This window comes from Astyanax mexicanus, chromosome 9, assembly GCF_023375975.1.
Source record: "Astyanax mexicanus isolate ESR-SI-001 chromosome 9, AstMex3_surface, whole genome shotgun sequence".
Classification (NCBI taxonomy): domain Eukaryota; kingdom Metazoa; phylum Chordata; class Actinopteri; order Characiformes; family Acestrorhamphidae; genus Astyanax; species Astyanax mexicanus.
In genome coordinates, this window is record NC_064416.1 from 493108 (window position 1) to 507500 (window position 14393).

The following is a 14393-nucleotide window of genomic DNA, read 5'->3' on the forward strand; positions in this document are numbered from 1 at the left end:
AAAAAGAGAAAGAACTGTTAGAATCGGCAAAAAAACTGCCCATGAAAGAGTGCAAAGAGTGTCCTTCGAAGAGCATTTTCTTTGGAGCAAAAATGAGCACAAACAAGCAAAACAAGCTAAAAATCAAGCAAAATGTGAAGACCTTACCCACTGCAGGAGTTTTCCAAGGAAGAGTGTGACGACTTTTTTATTTATTTATTTTTTGTTTTTTGCAAGAACGAAGAGTGTAGTCCCACTCGGCTCTTCAGGGTGACTGGCACGTCCTTGATCCAAAATCTCCCGTTGCGTCCCTCCTCATGGCGATGGAACTGAGGCTTTAAAAAAAATAAAAATACGATAAGAAAGGTAGCCCAGAGACTGATTCCAATTCAATTCCCTTTTTTGAAAGCGTACGAAATCCTGTCGGCGAGCGTACGGTTCCCCTGGTCAGAAAAAAATGCCGGAGGGGAGCGTGGGTTTCCTTTTCAGAAGTGGCCAAGGTAAATTCCATGGCCATTCCCACAGGGGGAATGAAAGGAGAGCAAGAGGTCCACTCTTTCAGCTTCTTCCTCTTCTTCTGCTGCTGCCTGCTGATGCTGGCGCTAACGCTAACGCCGCCGGCTGCCACAGGCTACACTGGAGCTCTTCACATGGCACCTAGGGAGAAAGGAAGGAGAGTGGATCATCTTCTATCTTTCTTTCTGTACTTATTTCCGTCTAATGCGCCCTACGTCCTTTTCTTCCATTTCTCCTCGACCCAAAGGGCCTGTCTTAAACCTTATCATTCTTTACCAGAGAAGACTCTCGCCAGTTCACACCGAATCCTTGCCAATCATGAAAATGGTTGGAAGGCAGTAAGAATGGAAAAGAAGGACGAAGGACGATGGGCGAAGGAAGACAGTGCGCATGGCAAATTCTGCCCATTCTTTCCTGACCCAACTCGAGGCTCGAATGGACCCGAGACCATCAGACATCATCAAACCGGGTCACCTTTGCTTTGGGTCAGTGGAGGGAAATTTGGGTCCCCCAGTGAGGGAAAGATAAAAAATAGAGATATTTTTCATAATGTTTTCATATTTGTTCATATCTTTAACCTCTTTTTTACTCGTCTCTTTTAGCATGCTGTGCCAGGCTCTACCTCACTTTAATCCAGACACTCAATGGCACTCGTTTGGCACTCGACACTGGCACTCGTTCGCCATCTCTCTCTCTCTCTTTCTCTTTTTCTCTCTCTCTTTCTCACACACATATACATACACATACACAGACACAGAGAGATATACACAGACACATTCTTACACTCTCACTCTTTCTCTTGCTCTCGCTCAATCTCTCTCACGATCGCAATCTCCCAAATCCGAGACGTTCGAATCCACAAAATCAAACCACGTACCCACCAGCCCTGCCGTTCAGCTACTCACAGTCCACTCCACCCCGGTCCAGAACCTGCCGGGTTCCTCCTCAGCAGCAGGAAAACAGGAGAGAAAAAGGAAGGAAGGAAGCTGCCAGGAGGAAGAAGAGGAGGAAGAAGAAGAGGAGGAGGAAGCAGAAAGCAAAAGGCGATATCCCTCAAACCCGGCGATATCCCTCCCGCCTTTCGAGGAAGCTCTGTGTTCTTTCTGATGATGTAGCGGCTCCTGAGGATGCTCCTGATGGTACTGTTGGTACTGGTGCTGATGCTGCCGCCTCCCGTCGCTACGCGACGCCGTGCAAGAGACACCTCCCGTCGCCCGTGACGACAGCCTGTGTCTGAGAAAGAGATGCAGCCTCTGCCTCCGTGCGAGAGCCCTGTGGACGCTCGCCGCACATATACACATACATACACAGACACACACACTCTCTCTCTCTCTCTCTCTCTCTCTTTCGCCCGCTCACTCCCTCGCTCACGCACACACACTCGTCCTCTCACTCGCCCTCCCTCCCTCTCTTCCCTCTCTCTCTCTCTCGCTCGCTCTCTCACGCCTAGTCCCTTCCTCACTGGCGGACGTAGGCTGCCAGAAGCAGGAGTTTTATCGAGTGTCTCAGGCTGTTGCTGCCAGAAACAACTCTCTCTCTTTCTCCCTCTCTCTTTTTTTTCTCTCTCTCTCTTTCTATCTATCTATCTCTCTCTCTCGCTCTCTCTCCCTTTCACCAGCCGCCGTGTGAAGGAGGAGGAGGAGCCAGGCGGCTTAAAGAGACAGCAGCATCATCTATAGCACCCTGCTGCCTGAGAAACACTCCAAACAGTCTATCTCTCTCTTTCTTTTTCTCTCCCTCTTTTTCTCTCTCTCTTTCCTCTTTCATCCAGTCCCCCTCCTCCCTCCTCCTGAATCAACAATTGCGCCCCATCCTCGCTTCCCCCTCAAATCCGCTGGTCCTCCCGCCCCACATCGCTCGGTATCTCATCCCTCACTCGCTATCTCCTCTCCGTTTCATCTTCACTCCATCATCAGCGCATTCGCTCGCTACCTAAAAAAAGAAAAGCGCCCCAGTTTAATTATGATGATGAGGATGATGAGGATGTCGAGAGGGCTCCTGCTCCAGGCTGCCGGAGACGTCATCACGGCCTTGAGCCGGCGGCATCATCACAGATCATCAGAGACCATCAGAGATCTGGTCTGCAGGAATTTACTGTTTCATTTTGTTTAATTTAGCGATTTTTTTTAATCGGATATATTTACAGTTTTAACATTTATACTAATACAGCAGGCAGCCGTCCACATCCCACCCTGCATATATTCACTAAATTCAGGGATGAAACACCAGAAGTAAATAGTGGTAGTAATAATAATAATAATAATAATAATAATAATAATCAAGCAAATTCAGCAGCCAACACCAGAACTAAATAATATTTTACTCAGTAATACACTGAAGGTAATCCTAATTTTTAATGTAGCCGAGCATTTACAACTTAAAGCGACGAAAAAATGAAATAAAACATTTACAATTAAGTATTTAATCAGGATAAGTTAAAGTAAGGAAAATCACAAACAAAACAAAAATGAAATGGTAAAAGCAATAGAACAAAAAACAAACAATATAAGATTTAATTAAAAAGAAATAAAATAATTCAAAATAAAAGGATAAGTGAAGAGGTTAAAAGTTAAAGCAATAAAATAAAAAAAAGATAATAGGGGCGTTGAGTGGTCCAGCTGTATAAAACACTGCCACTCTGACCGGGGGATCGCTGGTTCAAATCCCGGTCATGCAGCTTGCCATCAGCTGATGGAGCCCCGAGAAAGCATCACTTACTGGGTAGCAAAAATAGACTTCTTTAATTCTAATCTAGCCAACCTTTATTTTTTTACTCAGTAAAACATTGAAGGTAACCCTCACTCTCAATGCAGCCAACCATTTACAACTTAAAAGGACTGAAAAAAATCAAGTATTTAATCAGGTTAAGGTCAAATAGACAAATATACAAATAGGAAATTCTTGAACAAATCAATAAAACTTAAATGGTAAAAAACAAACAATATAAGATTTAATTAGGTATAAATAAAATAATTCAGAATAAAAGGATAAGTAAAGATGTTAAAAAGTAAAGCAATAAAATAAAGAGATACACTATTGGAATAATAAAAATAAACACAAACAAAGAAATAGAAGACTAAAAATGAAATAGCTAAAAATAACATCAAGATTATAAAGAAAGTAAATGAAATGAGAAATGTAAAACAGGAGAATAAATAAAAGACCAAAAGGGGTGCAGAGTGTTTGCTGCCACTATGATCAGGAGATCGCTGGTTCGAGTCCCGGTCATGCAGCTTGCCATCAGCTGCCGGAGCCCTGAGAGAGCACGGTTGGTCTTGCTCTCTCTGGGTGGGTACAGTACAGTAGATGGCGCTCTCTCTTTCCCCTCATCACTCCTAGGGTGATAAGGATCAGCATAAGGCTGCGTCTGTGAGCTGATGTATCAGAACCGAGTCTTTGTGATTTTAATAAAGCTTTTAATTATCATAAATGTTTTTAATTATAAGTTAAAAATGTAACTGATGTAAATGTTGCGTCTAAAAGTAGCAGAGTGATCACATCTTTTTTTTTTTATAGGAGGTGGAAGCTGGTGATTGGTTGAGGAAGTAAATGATGTAACATTAGAGTCTCTTGGTAGAACCTTCACTAAACGCTTTAATTTATTTAGCAACAACAAGCAGTTTTTGCAGCAACTGAGTCACATATTTAGTATTTATAGCTGCAGGACAGAGTTAAAGTACTCAGTGATGATATAATCAATAAGCCCCGCCCCCTCCATCCAGCAGGAGTCACACAGCTTTATAATAATAATAATATTATTTATTGGGGTGTTGGTGGACGGCTGTGTGACCCGTGCTGTTTGTGTGTATATTAATTAAAGGCTTTATTGATCAGCTGCTGAGAGAGAGAGTCTCCTGGGTGAATTCTCCATTTACAAAGAGAGCGGCGTCCCAGCGGCTGTGTGCTCTCGCGCTCTGTGAAATAAGCTTATCAGCTTTCTCAGAGAGAGAGAGAGAGAGAGAGAGAGAGAGAGAGAAAAGGAGAGAGAGAGAGAGAGAGAAAGGGAGAGAGAGAGAGAGAGAGAGAAAGGGAGAGAGAGAGAGAGAGAGAGAAAGGGAGAGAGAGAGAGAGAGAGAGAAAGGGAGAGAGAGAGAGAGAGAGAAAGGGAGAGAGAGAGAGAGGGTAAGGAAAAGAGTGTGTGTGTGTGTGTGTGTGAGAGAGAGAGAGACAGTGAGAGACATGCTGCTGGACTCACGTGTGTGTGTGTGTGTGTGTTATAGTGGATGTGTATAGTGTGAGTGTATTTGTATTACTGTGAGTGTGTATATGTATAGTGTGAGTGTGTGTATAGTATAGTGTGAGTGTGTGTATAGTATAGTGTGTGTGTGTGTATAGTATAGTGTGTGTGTGTGTATAGTATAGTGTGTGAGTGTATAGTATAGTGTGTGTGTATAGTATAGTGTGTGTGTATAGTATAGTGTGTGTGTATAGTATAGTGTGTGTGTGTGTATAGTATAGTGTGTGTGTGTGTATAGTATAGTGTGTGAGTGTATAGTATAGTGTGTGTGTATAGTATAGTGTGTGTGTATAGTATAGTGTGTGTGTATAGTATAGTGTGTGTGTGTGTATATGTATAGTGTGTGTGTGTGTATATGTATAGTGTGTGTGTGTGTATGTGTATAGTGTGTGTGTATATGTATAGTGTGTGTGTATGTGTATAGTGTGAGTGTGTGTGTGTGTATAGAGTGTGTGTGTGTGTGTGTGTATGTATAGTGTGTGTGTATGTGTATAGTGTGAGTGTGTGTGTGTATAGAGTGTGTGTGTATATGTATAGTGTGTGTGTGTGTGTGTATATATGTATAGTGTGTGTGTGTATGTGTATATGTATAGTGTGTGTGTGTGTATATGTATAGTGTGTGTGTGTATGTGTATAGTGTGTGTGTGTATATGTATAGTGTGTGTGTGTGTGTATGTGTATAGTGTGTGTGTGTGTGTATGTATAGTGTGTGTGTGTGTGTGTGTGTATGTATAGTGTGTGTGTATGTGTATAGTGTGAGTGTGTGTGTGTGTGTGTATGTATAGTGTGTGTGTATGTGTATAGTGTGTGTGTGTGTATGTATAGTGTGTGTATGTGTATAGTGTGTGTGTGTATATGTATAGTGTGTGTGTGTGTATGTATAGTGTGTGTGTGTATGTGTATAGTGTGTGTGTGTGTGTATGTATAGTGTGTGTGTGTGTGTGTGTGTATGTATAGTGTGTGTGTATGTGTATAGTGTGTGTGTGTGTATATGTATAGTGTGTGTGTGTATGTGTATATGTATAGTGTGTGTGTGTGTATGTGTATAGTGTGAGTGTGTGTATAGTATAGTGTGTGTGTGTGTATATGTATAGTGTGTGTGTGTGTATGTGTATAGTGTGTGTGTGTATATGTATAGTGTGTGTGTGTATGTGTATAGTGTGTGTGTGTGTATGTATAGTGTGTGTGTGTGTGTGTGTGTATGTATAGTGTGTGTGTATGTGTATAGTGTGAGTGTGTGTGTGTATAGAGTGTGTGTGTATATGTATAGTGTGTGTGTGTGTGTATATGTATAGTGTGTGTGTGTGTGTGTATATGTATAGTGTGTGTGTGTGTATGTGTATATGTATAGTGTGTGTGTGTGTATGTGTATAGTGTGAGTGTGTGTGTATAGAGTGTGTGTGTATATGTATAGTGTGTGTGTGTGTGTATATGTATAGTGTGTGTGTGTGTATATGTATAGTGTGTGTGTATGTGTATAGTGTGAGTGTGTGTGTGTGTATAGAGTGTGTGTGTGTATGTATAGTGTGTGTGTGTGTGTGTATATGTATAGTGTGTGTGTGTGTGTGTATAGAGTGTGTGTGTATATGTATAGTGTGTGTGTGTGTATATGTATAGTGTGTGTGTGTGTGTGTGTGTGTGTGTGTATGTGTAGTGTGAGTGTGTGTGTGTGTATAGAGTGTGTGTGTATATGTATAGTGTGTGTGTGTGTGTGTGTATATGTATAGTGTGTGTGTGTGTATGTGTATATGTATAGTGTGTGTGTGTGTATGTGTATAGTGTGAGTGTGTGTGTATAGAGTGTGTGTGTATATGTATAGTGTGTGTGTGTGTGTGTATATGTATAGTGTGTGTGTGTGTATATGTATAGTGTGTGTGTATGTGTATAGTGTGAGTGTGTGTGTGTGTATAGAGTGTGTGTGTATGTGTATAGTGTGTATAGAGTGTGTGTGTATATGTATAGTGTGTGTGTGTGTGTGTGTATATGTATAGTGTGTGTGTGTGTATGTGTATAGTGTGAGTGTGTGTGTGTATAGAGTGTGTGTGTATATGTATAGTGTGTGTGTGTGTATATGTATAGTGTGTGTGTGTGTGTGTGTATGTATAGTGTGTGTGTGTGTGTGTATGTGTAGTGTGAGTGTGTGTGTGTGTATAGAGTGTGTGTGTATGTGTATAGTGTGTGTGTGTGTGTGTGTGTGTATGTATAGTGTGAGTGTGTGTGTGTGTATAGAGTGTGTGTGTGTATATGTATAGTGTGTGTGTGTGTGTATATGTATAGTGTGTGTGTGTATGTGTATAGTGTGAGTGTGTGTGTGTGTATATGTATAGTGTGTGTGTGTGTGTATATGTATAGTGTGTGTGTGTGTATATGTATAGTGTGTGTGTGTGTATATGTATAGTGTGTGTGTGTATGTATAGTGTGTGTGTGTGTGTGTATAGAGTGTGTGTGTGTGTGTGTATATGTATAGTGTGTGTGTGTTTGTGTATATGTATAGTGTGTGTGTGTATGTGTATAGTGTGAGTGTGTGTGTGTGTATAGAGTGTGTGTGTATATGTATAGTGTGTGTGTGTGTGTGTGTGTATGTATAGTGTGAGTGTGTGTGTGTATAGAGTGTGTGTGTATATGTATAGTGTGTGTGTGTGAGTGTATAGTATAGTGTGTGTGTGTGTGTGTGTGTATAGTATAGTGTGTGTGTGTGTGTATGTATAGTGTGTGTGTGTGTGTATATGTATAGTGTGTGTGTGTGTATAGTATAGTGTGTGTGTGTGTATGTATAGTGTGTGTGTGTGTGTATAGTATAGTGTGTGTGAGTGTATAGTATAGTGTGTGTGTGTGTGTATAGTATAGTGTGTGTGTGTATAGTATAGTGTGTGTATAGTATAGTGTGTATAGTATAGTGTGTGTGTATAGTATAGTGTGTGTGTGTGTATAGTATAGTGTGTGTGTGTGTATAGTATAGTGTGTGTGTGTGTGTGTATAGTATAGTGTGTGTGTGTGTATAGTATAGTGTGTGTGTGTATGTATAGTGTGTGTGTGTGTGTATAGTATAGTGTGTGTGAGTGTATAGTATAGTGTGTGTGTGTGTGTATAGTATAGTGTGTGTGTGTATAGTATAGTGTGTGTATAGTATAGTGTGTATAGTATAGTGTGTGTGTATAGTATAGTGTGTGTGTGTGTATAGTATAGTGTGTGTGTGTGTATAGTATAGTGTGTGTGTGTGTGTATAGTATAGTGTGTGTGTGTATAGTATAGTGTGTGTGTATAGTATAGTGTGTGTGTGTGTGTATAGTATAGTGTGTGTGAGTGTATAGTATAGTGTGTGTGTGTGTGTATAGTATAGTGTGTGTGTGTATAGTATAGTGTGTGTGTGTGTGTATAGTATAGTGTGTGTGTGTGTGTATAGTATAGTGTGTGTGTGTATAGTATAGTGTGTGTGTGTGTGTATAGTATAGTGTGTGTGTGTATAGTATAGTGTGTGTGTATAGTATAGTGTGTGTGTGTGTGTATAGTATAGTGTGTGAGTGTATAGTATAGTGTGTGTGTGTGTATAGTATAGTGTGTGTGTGTGTATAGTATAGTGTGTGTGAGTGTATAGTATAGTGTGTGTGTGTGTATAGTATAGTGTGTGTGAGTGTATAGTATAGTGTGTGTGTGTATAGTTTAGTGTGTGTGTGTGTGTGTGTATAGTATAGTGTGTGTGAGTGTATAGTATAGTGTGTGTGTGTATAGTATAGTGTGTGTGAGTGTGTATAGTATAGTGTGTGTGTGTATAGTTTAGTGTGTGTGTGTGTGTGTGTGTGTATAGTATAGTGTGTGTGTGTGTATAGTATAGTGTGTGTGTGTGTGTGTATAGTATAGTGTGTGTGTGTGTGTGTATAGTATAGTGTGTGTGTGTGTATAGTATAGTGTGTGTGTGTGTGTATAGTATAGTGTGTGTGTGTGTGTATAGTATAGTGTGTGTGTGTGTATAGTATAGTGTGTGTGAGTGTATAGTATAGTGTGTGTGTGTGTATAGTATAGTGTGTGTGTGTATAGTTTAGTGTGTGTGTGTGTGTGTATAGTATAGTGTGTGTGAGTGTATAGTATAGTGTGTGTGTGTGTATAGTATAGTGTGTGAGTGTATAGTATAGTGTGTGTGTGTGTGTATAGTATAGTGTGTGTGTGTGTGTATAGTATAGTGTGTGTGTGTGTATAGTATAGTGTGTGTGAGTGTATAGTATAGTGTGTGTGTGTGTATAGTATAGTGTGTGTGTGTGTATAGTATAGTGTGTGTGAGTGTATAGTATAGTGTGTGTGTGTGTATAGTATAGTGTGTGTGAGTGTATAGTATAGTGTGTGTGTGTGTATAGTATAGTGTGTGAGTGTATAGTATAGTGTGTGTGTGTGTGTATAGTATAGTGTGTGTGTGTGTGTATAGTATAGTGTGTGTGTGTGTATAGTATAGTGTGTGTGAGTGTATAGTATAGTGTGTGTGTGTGTGTATAGTATAGTGTGTGTGTGTATAGTTTAGTGTGTGTGTGTGTGTGTATAGTATAGTGTGTGTGAGTGTATAGTATAGTGTGTGTGTATAGTATAGTGTGTGTGAGTGTGTATAGTATAGTGTGTGTGTGTATAGTTTAGTGTGTGTGTGTGTGTGTGTGTATAGTATAGTGTGTGTGAGTGTATAGTATAGTGTGTGTGTATAGTATAGTGTGTGTGTGTGTGTGTATAGTATAGTGTGTGTGTGTGTATAGTATAGTGTGTGTGTATAGTATAGTGTGTGTGTGTATAGTTTAGTGTGTGTGTGTGTATAGTTTGGTGTGTGTGTATAGTATAGTGTGTGTGTATAGTATAGTGTGTGTGTATAGTATAGTGTGTGTGTGTATAGTTTAGTGTGTGTGTGTGTGTGTATAGTATAGTGTGTGTGTATAGTATAGTGTGTGTGTATAGTATAGTGTGTGTATAGTATAGTGTGTGTGAGTGTGTATAGTATAGTGTGTGTGAGTGTGTATAGTATAGTGTGTGTGTGTATAGTTTAGTGTGTGTGTGTGTGTGTGTGTGAGTGTATAGTATAGTGTGTGTGTATAGTATAGTGTGTGTGTGTATAGTATAGTGTGTGTGTGTGTGTGTATAGTATAGTGTGTGTGTGTGTATAGTATAGTGTGTGTGTGTATAGTATAGTGTGTGTGTGTGTATAGTATAGTGTGTGTGTATAGTATAGTGTGTGTGTGTGTGTATAGTATAGTGTGTGAGTGTATAGTATAGTGTGTGTGTGTGTATAGTATAGTGTGTGTGTGTGTATAGTATAGTGTGTGTGAGTGTATAGTATAGTGTGTGTGTGTATAGTTTAGTGTGTGTGTGTGTATAGTATAGTGTGTGTGAGTGTATAGTATAGTGTGTGTGTGTGTATAGTATAGTGTGTGTGAGTGTATAGTATAGTGTGTGTGTGTATAGTTTAGTGTGTGTGTGTGTGTGTGTATAGTATAGTGTGTGTGAGTGTATAGTATAGTGTGTGTGTGTATAGTATAGTGTGTGTGAGTGTGTATAGTATAGTGTGTGTGTGTATAGTTTAGTGTGTGTGTGTGTGTGTGTGTATAGTATAGTGTGTGTGTGTGTGTATAGTATAGTGTGTGTGTGTGTGTGTATAGTATAGTGTGTGTGTGTGTATAGTATAGTGTGTGTGTGTATAGTATAGTGTGTGTGTGTGTGTATAGTATAGTGTGTGTGAGTGTATAGTATAGTGTGTGTGTGTGTATAGTATAGTGTGTGTGTGTGTGTATAGTATAGTGTGTGTGTGTGTATAGTATAGTGTGTGTGAGTGTATAGTATAGTGTGTGTGTGTGTGTATAGTATAGTGTGTGTGTGTATAGTTTAGTGTGTGTGTGTGTGTGTATAGTATAGTGTGTGTGAGTGTATAGTATAGTGTGTGTGTGTGTATAGTATAGTGTGTGTGAGTGTATAGTATAGTGTGTGTGTGTATAGTTTAGTGTGTGTGTGTGTGTGTGTGTATAGTATAGTGTGTGTGAGTGTATAGTATAGTGTGTGTGTGTATAGTATAGTGTGTGTGAGTGTGTATAGTATAGTGTGTGTGTGTATAGTTTAGTGTGTGTGTGTGTGTGTGTGTGTGTGTGTGTATAGTATAGTGTGTGTGTGTGTGTATAGTATAGTATAGTGTGTGTGTGTATAGTATAGTGTGTGTGTGTGTATAGTATAGTGTGTGTGTGTATAGTATAGTGTGTGTGTGTGTGTATAGTATAGTGTGTGTGAGTGTATAGTATAGTGTGTGTGTGTGTATAGTATAGTGTGTGTGTGTATAGTATAGTGTGTGTGTGTATAGTATAGTGTGTGTGAGTGTATAGTATAGTGTGTGTGTGTGTGTATAGTATAGTGTGTGTGTGTATAGTTTAGTGTGTGTGTGTGTGTGTGTGTATAGTATAGTGTGTGTGAGTGTATAGTATAGTGTGTGTGTATAGTATAGTGTGTGTGAGTGTGTATAGTATAGTGTGTGTGTGTATAGTTTAGTGTGTGTGTGTGTGTGTGTGTGTATAGTATAGTGTGTGTGAGTGTATAGTATAGTGTGTGTGTATAGTATAGTGTGTGTGTGTGTGTGTGTATAGTATAGTGTGTGTGTGTGTATAGTATAGTGTGTGTGTATAGTATAGTGTGTGTGTATAGTATAGTGTGTGTGTGTATAGTTTAGTGTGTGTGTGTGTATAGTTTGGTGTGTGTGTATAGTATAGTGTGTGTGTATAGTATAGTGTGTGTGTGTATAGTTTAGTGTGTGTGTGTGTGTGTATAGTATAGTGTGTGTGTATAGTATAGTGTGTGTATAGTATAGTGTGTGTGAGTGTGTATAGTATAGTGTGTGTGAGTGTGTATAGTATAGTGTGTGTGTGTATAGTTTAGTGTGTGTGTGTGTGTGTGTGTGTGTGTGAGTGTATAGTATAGTGTGTGTGTATAGTATAGTGTGTGTGTGTATAGTATAGTGTGTGTGTGTGTGTGTATAGTATAGTGTGTGTGTATAGTATAGTGTGTGTGAGTGTGTATAGTATAGTGTGTGTGTGTATAGTATAGTGTGTGTGTGTGTGTATAGTATAGTGTGTGTGTGTGTATAGTATAGTGTGTGTGTATAGTATAGTGTGTGTGAGTGTGTATAGTATAGTGTGTGTGTGTGTGTATACTATAGTGTGTGTGTGTATAGTATAGTGTGTGTGTGTATAGTATAGTGTGTGTGTGTATAGTATAGTGTGTGTGTGTATGTATAGTGTGTGTGTGTGTATAGTATAGTGTGTGTGAGTGTATAGTATAGTGTGTGTGTATAGTATAGTGTGTGTGTGTGTATAGTATAGTGTGTGTGTGTGTGTATAGTATAGTGTGTGTGTGTATAGTATAGTGTGTGTGTGTATAGTATAGTGTGTGTGTGTGTGTATAGTATAGTGTGTGTGAGTGTATAGTATAGTGTGTGTGTGTGTGTATAGTATAGTGTGTGTGTGTATAGTATAGTGTGTGTGAGTGTATAGTATAGTGTGTGTGTGTATAGTATAGTGTGTGTGTGTGTGTGTATAGTATAGTGTGTGTATAGTATAGTGTGTGTGAGTGTATAGTATAGTGTGTGTATAGTATAGTGTGTGTGTGTGTGTATAGTATAGTGTGTGTGTGTATAGTATAGTGTGTGTGTATAGTATAGTGTGTGTGAGTGTGTATAGTATAGTGTGTGTGTGTGTGTATAGTATAGTGTGTGTGTATAGTATAGTGTGTGTGTGTGTGTATAGTATAGTGTGTGTGTGTATAGTATAGTGTGTGTGTGTATGTATAGTGTGTGTGTGTGTATAGTATAGTGTGTGTGAGTGTATAGTATAGTGTGTGTGTGTGTATAGTATAGTGTGTGTGTGTGTATAGTATAGTGTGTGTGTGTGTGTATAGTATAGTGTGTGTGAGTGTATAGTATAGTGTGTGTGTGTGTGTATAGTATAGTGTGTGTGTGTATAGTATAGTGTGTGTGAGTGTATAGTATAGTGTGTGTGTGTATAGTATAGTGTGTGTGTGTATAGTTTAGTGTGTGTGTGTGTGTGTGTGTATAGTATAGTGTGTGTGAGTGTATAGTATAGTGTGTGTGTGTGTGTATAGTATAGTGTGTGTGTATAGTATAGTGTGTGTGTATAGTATAGTGTGTGTGAGTGTGTATAGTATAGTGTGTGTGTATAGTTTAGTGTGTGTGTGTGTGTGTGTGTGTGTATAGTATAGTGTGTGTGTATAGTTTAGTGTGTGTGTGTGTGTGTATAGTATAGTGTGTGTGAGTGTATAGTATAGTGTGTGTGTGTATAGTTTAGTGTGTGTGTGTGTGTGTATAGTATAGTGTGTGTGTGTGTATAGTATAGTGTGTGTGTATAGTATAGTGTGTGTGTATAGTATAGTGTGTGTGTATAGTATAGTTTGTGTGTGTGTATAGTTTAGTGTGTGTGTGTGTATAGTTTAGTGTGTGTGTATAGTATAGTGTGTGTGTATAGTATAGTGTGTGTGTATAGTATAGTTTGTGTGTGTGTATAGTTTAGTGTGTGTGTGTGTATAGTTTAGTGTGTGTGTATAGTATAGTGTGTGTGTATAGTATAGTGTGTGTGTGTGTATAGTATAGTGTGTGTGTGTATAGTATAGTGTGTGTGTATAGTTTAGTGTGTGTGAGTGTATAGTATAGTGTGTGTGAGTGTGTATAGTATAGTGTGTGTGTGTGTATAGTATAGTGTGTGTGAGTGTATAGTATAGTGTGAGTGTATAGTATAGTGTGTGTGAGTGTATAGTATAGTGTGTGTGAGTGTATAGTATAGTGTGTGTGTGTGTATAGTATAGTGTGTGTGTGTATAGTTTAGTGTGTGTGTATAGTATAGTGTGTGTGTATAGTATAGTGTGTGTGTGTGTGTATAGTATAGTGTGTGTGTGTGTATAGTATAGTGTGTGTATAGTATAGTGTGTGTGTGTGTGTATAGTATAGTGTGTGTGTGTGTATAGTATAGTGTGTGTGTGTGTATAGTATAGTGTGAGTGTATAGTATAGTGTGTGTGTGTATAGTTTAGTGTGTGTGTATAGTATAGTGTGTGTGTATAGTATAGTGTGTGTGTGTGTGTATAGTATAGTGTGTGTGTGTGTATAGTATAGTGTGTGTATAGTATAGTGTGTGTGTGTGTGTATAGTATAGTTTGTGTGTGTATAGTTTAGTGTGTGTGTGTGTATAGTATAGTGTGTGTGTGTGTGTATAGTATAGTGTGTGTGTGTATAGTTTAGTGTGTGTGTGTGTGTGTATAGTATAGTGTGTGTGAGTGTATAGTATAGTGTGTGTGTATAGTATAGTGTGTGTGAGTGTGTATAGTATAGTGTGTGTATAGTTTAGTGTGTGTGTGTGTGTGTGTGTGTGTGTGTATAGTATAGTGTGTGTGTGTGTGTGTGTGTGTGTGTGTGTGTGTGTGGAAGTCTCTTTATTATTATTGAATCATTAACTCTGATCTTAACTGAGGTGAGTGAGATCCTGCAGTTCTTTAAATGTTGTTCTGGGTTCTTTTGGGATCTCCTGGATGAGTTCTTCATGCCCTTTTGGAGTAATTTCAGTCGGGGGGTCAACTGCATTTCACAAAAAGCCATTTTGGTTTTTCATGTGAGGACAGGGTCGGTTATGGTATTATTCTGCACTGCA

At 39.0% G+C, this 14393-nt stretch overlaps 2 protein-coding genes across 4 annotated transcripts in view; one reads left to right on the plus strand and one right to left on the minus strand.

Moving 5' to 3' along the window:
- insyn1 (inhibitory synaptic factor 1) overlaps positions 1 to 2113 on the minus strand; it is a 117866-nt gene extending 115753 nt beyond the window's left edge. The window contains exons 1-2 of one of the 3 annotated variants that reach the window (XM_022685692.2): positions 1401 to 2113; positions 148 to 636 (exon numbers count right to left, since the gene is read on the minus strand). The gene's annotated coding sequence lies outside the window, so the exon portion shown is untranslated. Of the gene's footprint in view, positions 1 to 147; positions 637 to 1372 lie in introns of all 3 variants that reach the window. The other 2 variants (XM_022685691.2, XM_022685690.2) reach the window with 2 other exon arrangements.
- Positions 1 to 14393, plus strand: part of LOC125804556 (uncharacterized) — a 444972-nt gene that overhangs the window by 347328 nt on the left and 83251 nt on the right. The gene's annotated exons all lie outside the window — the stretch shown is intronic.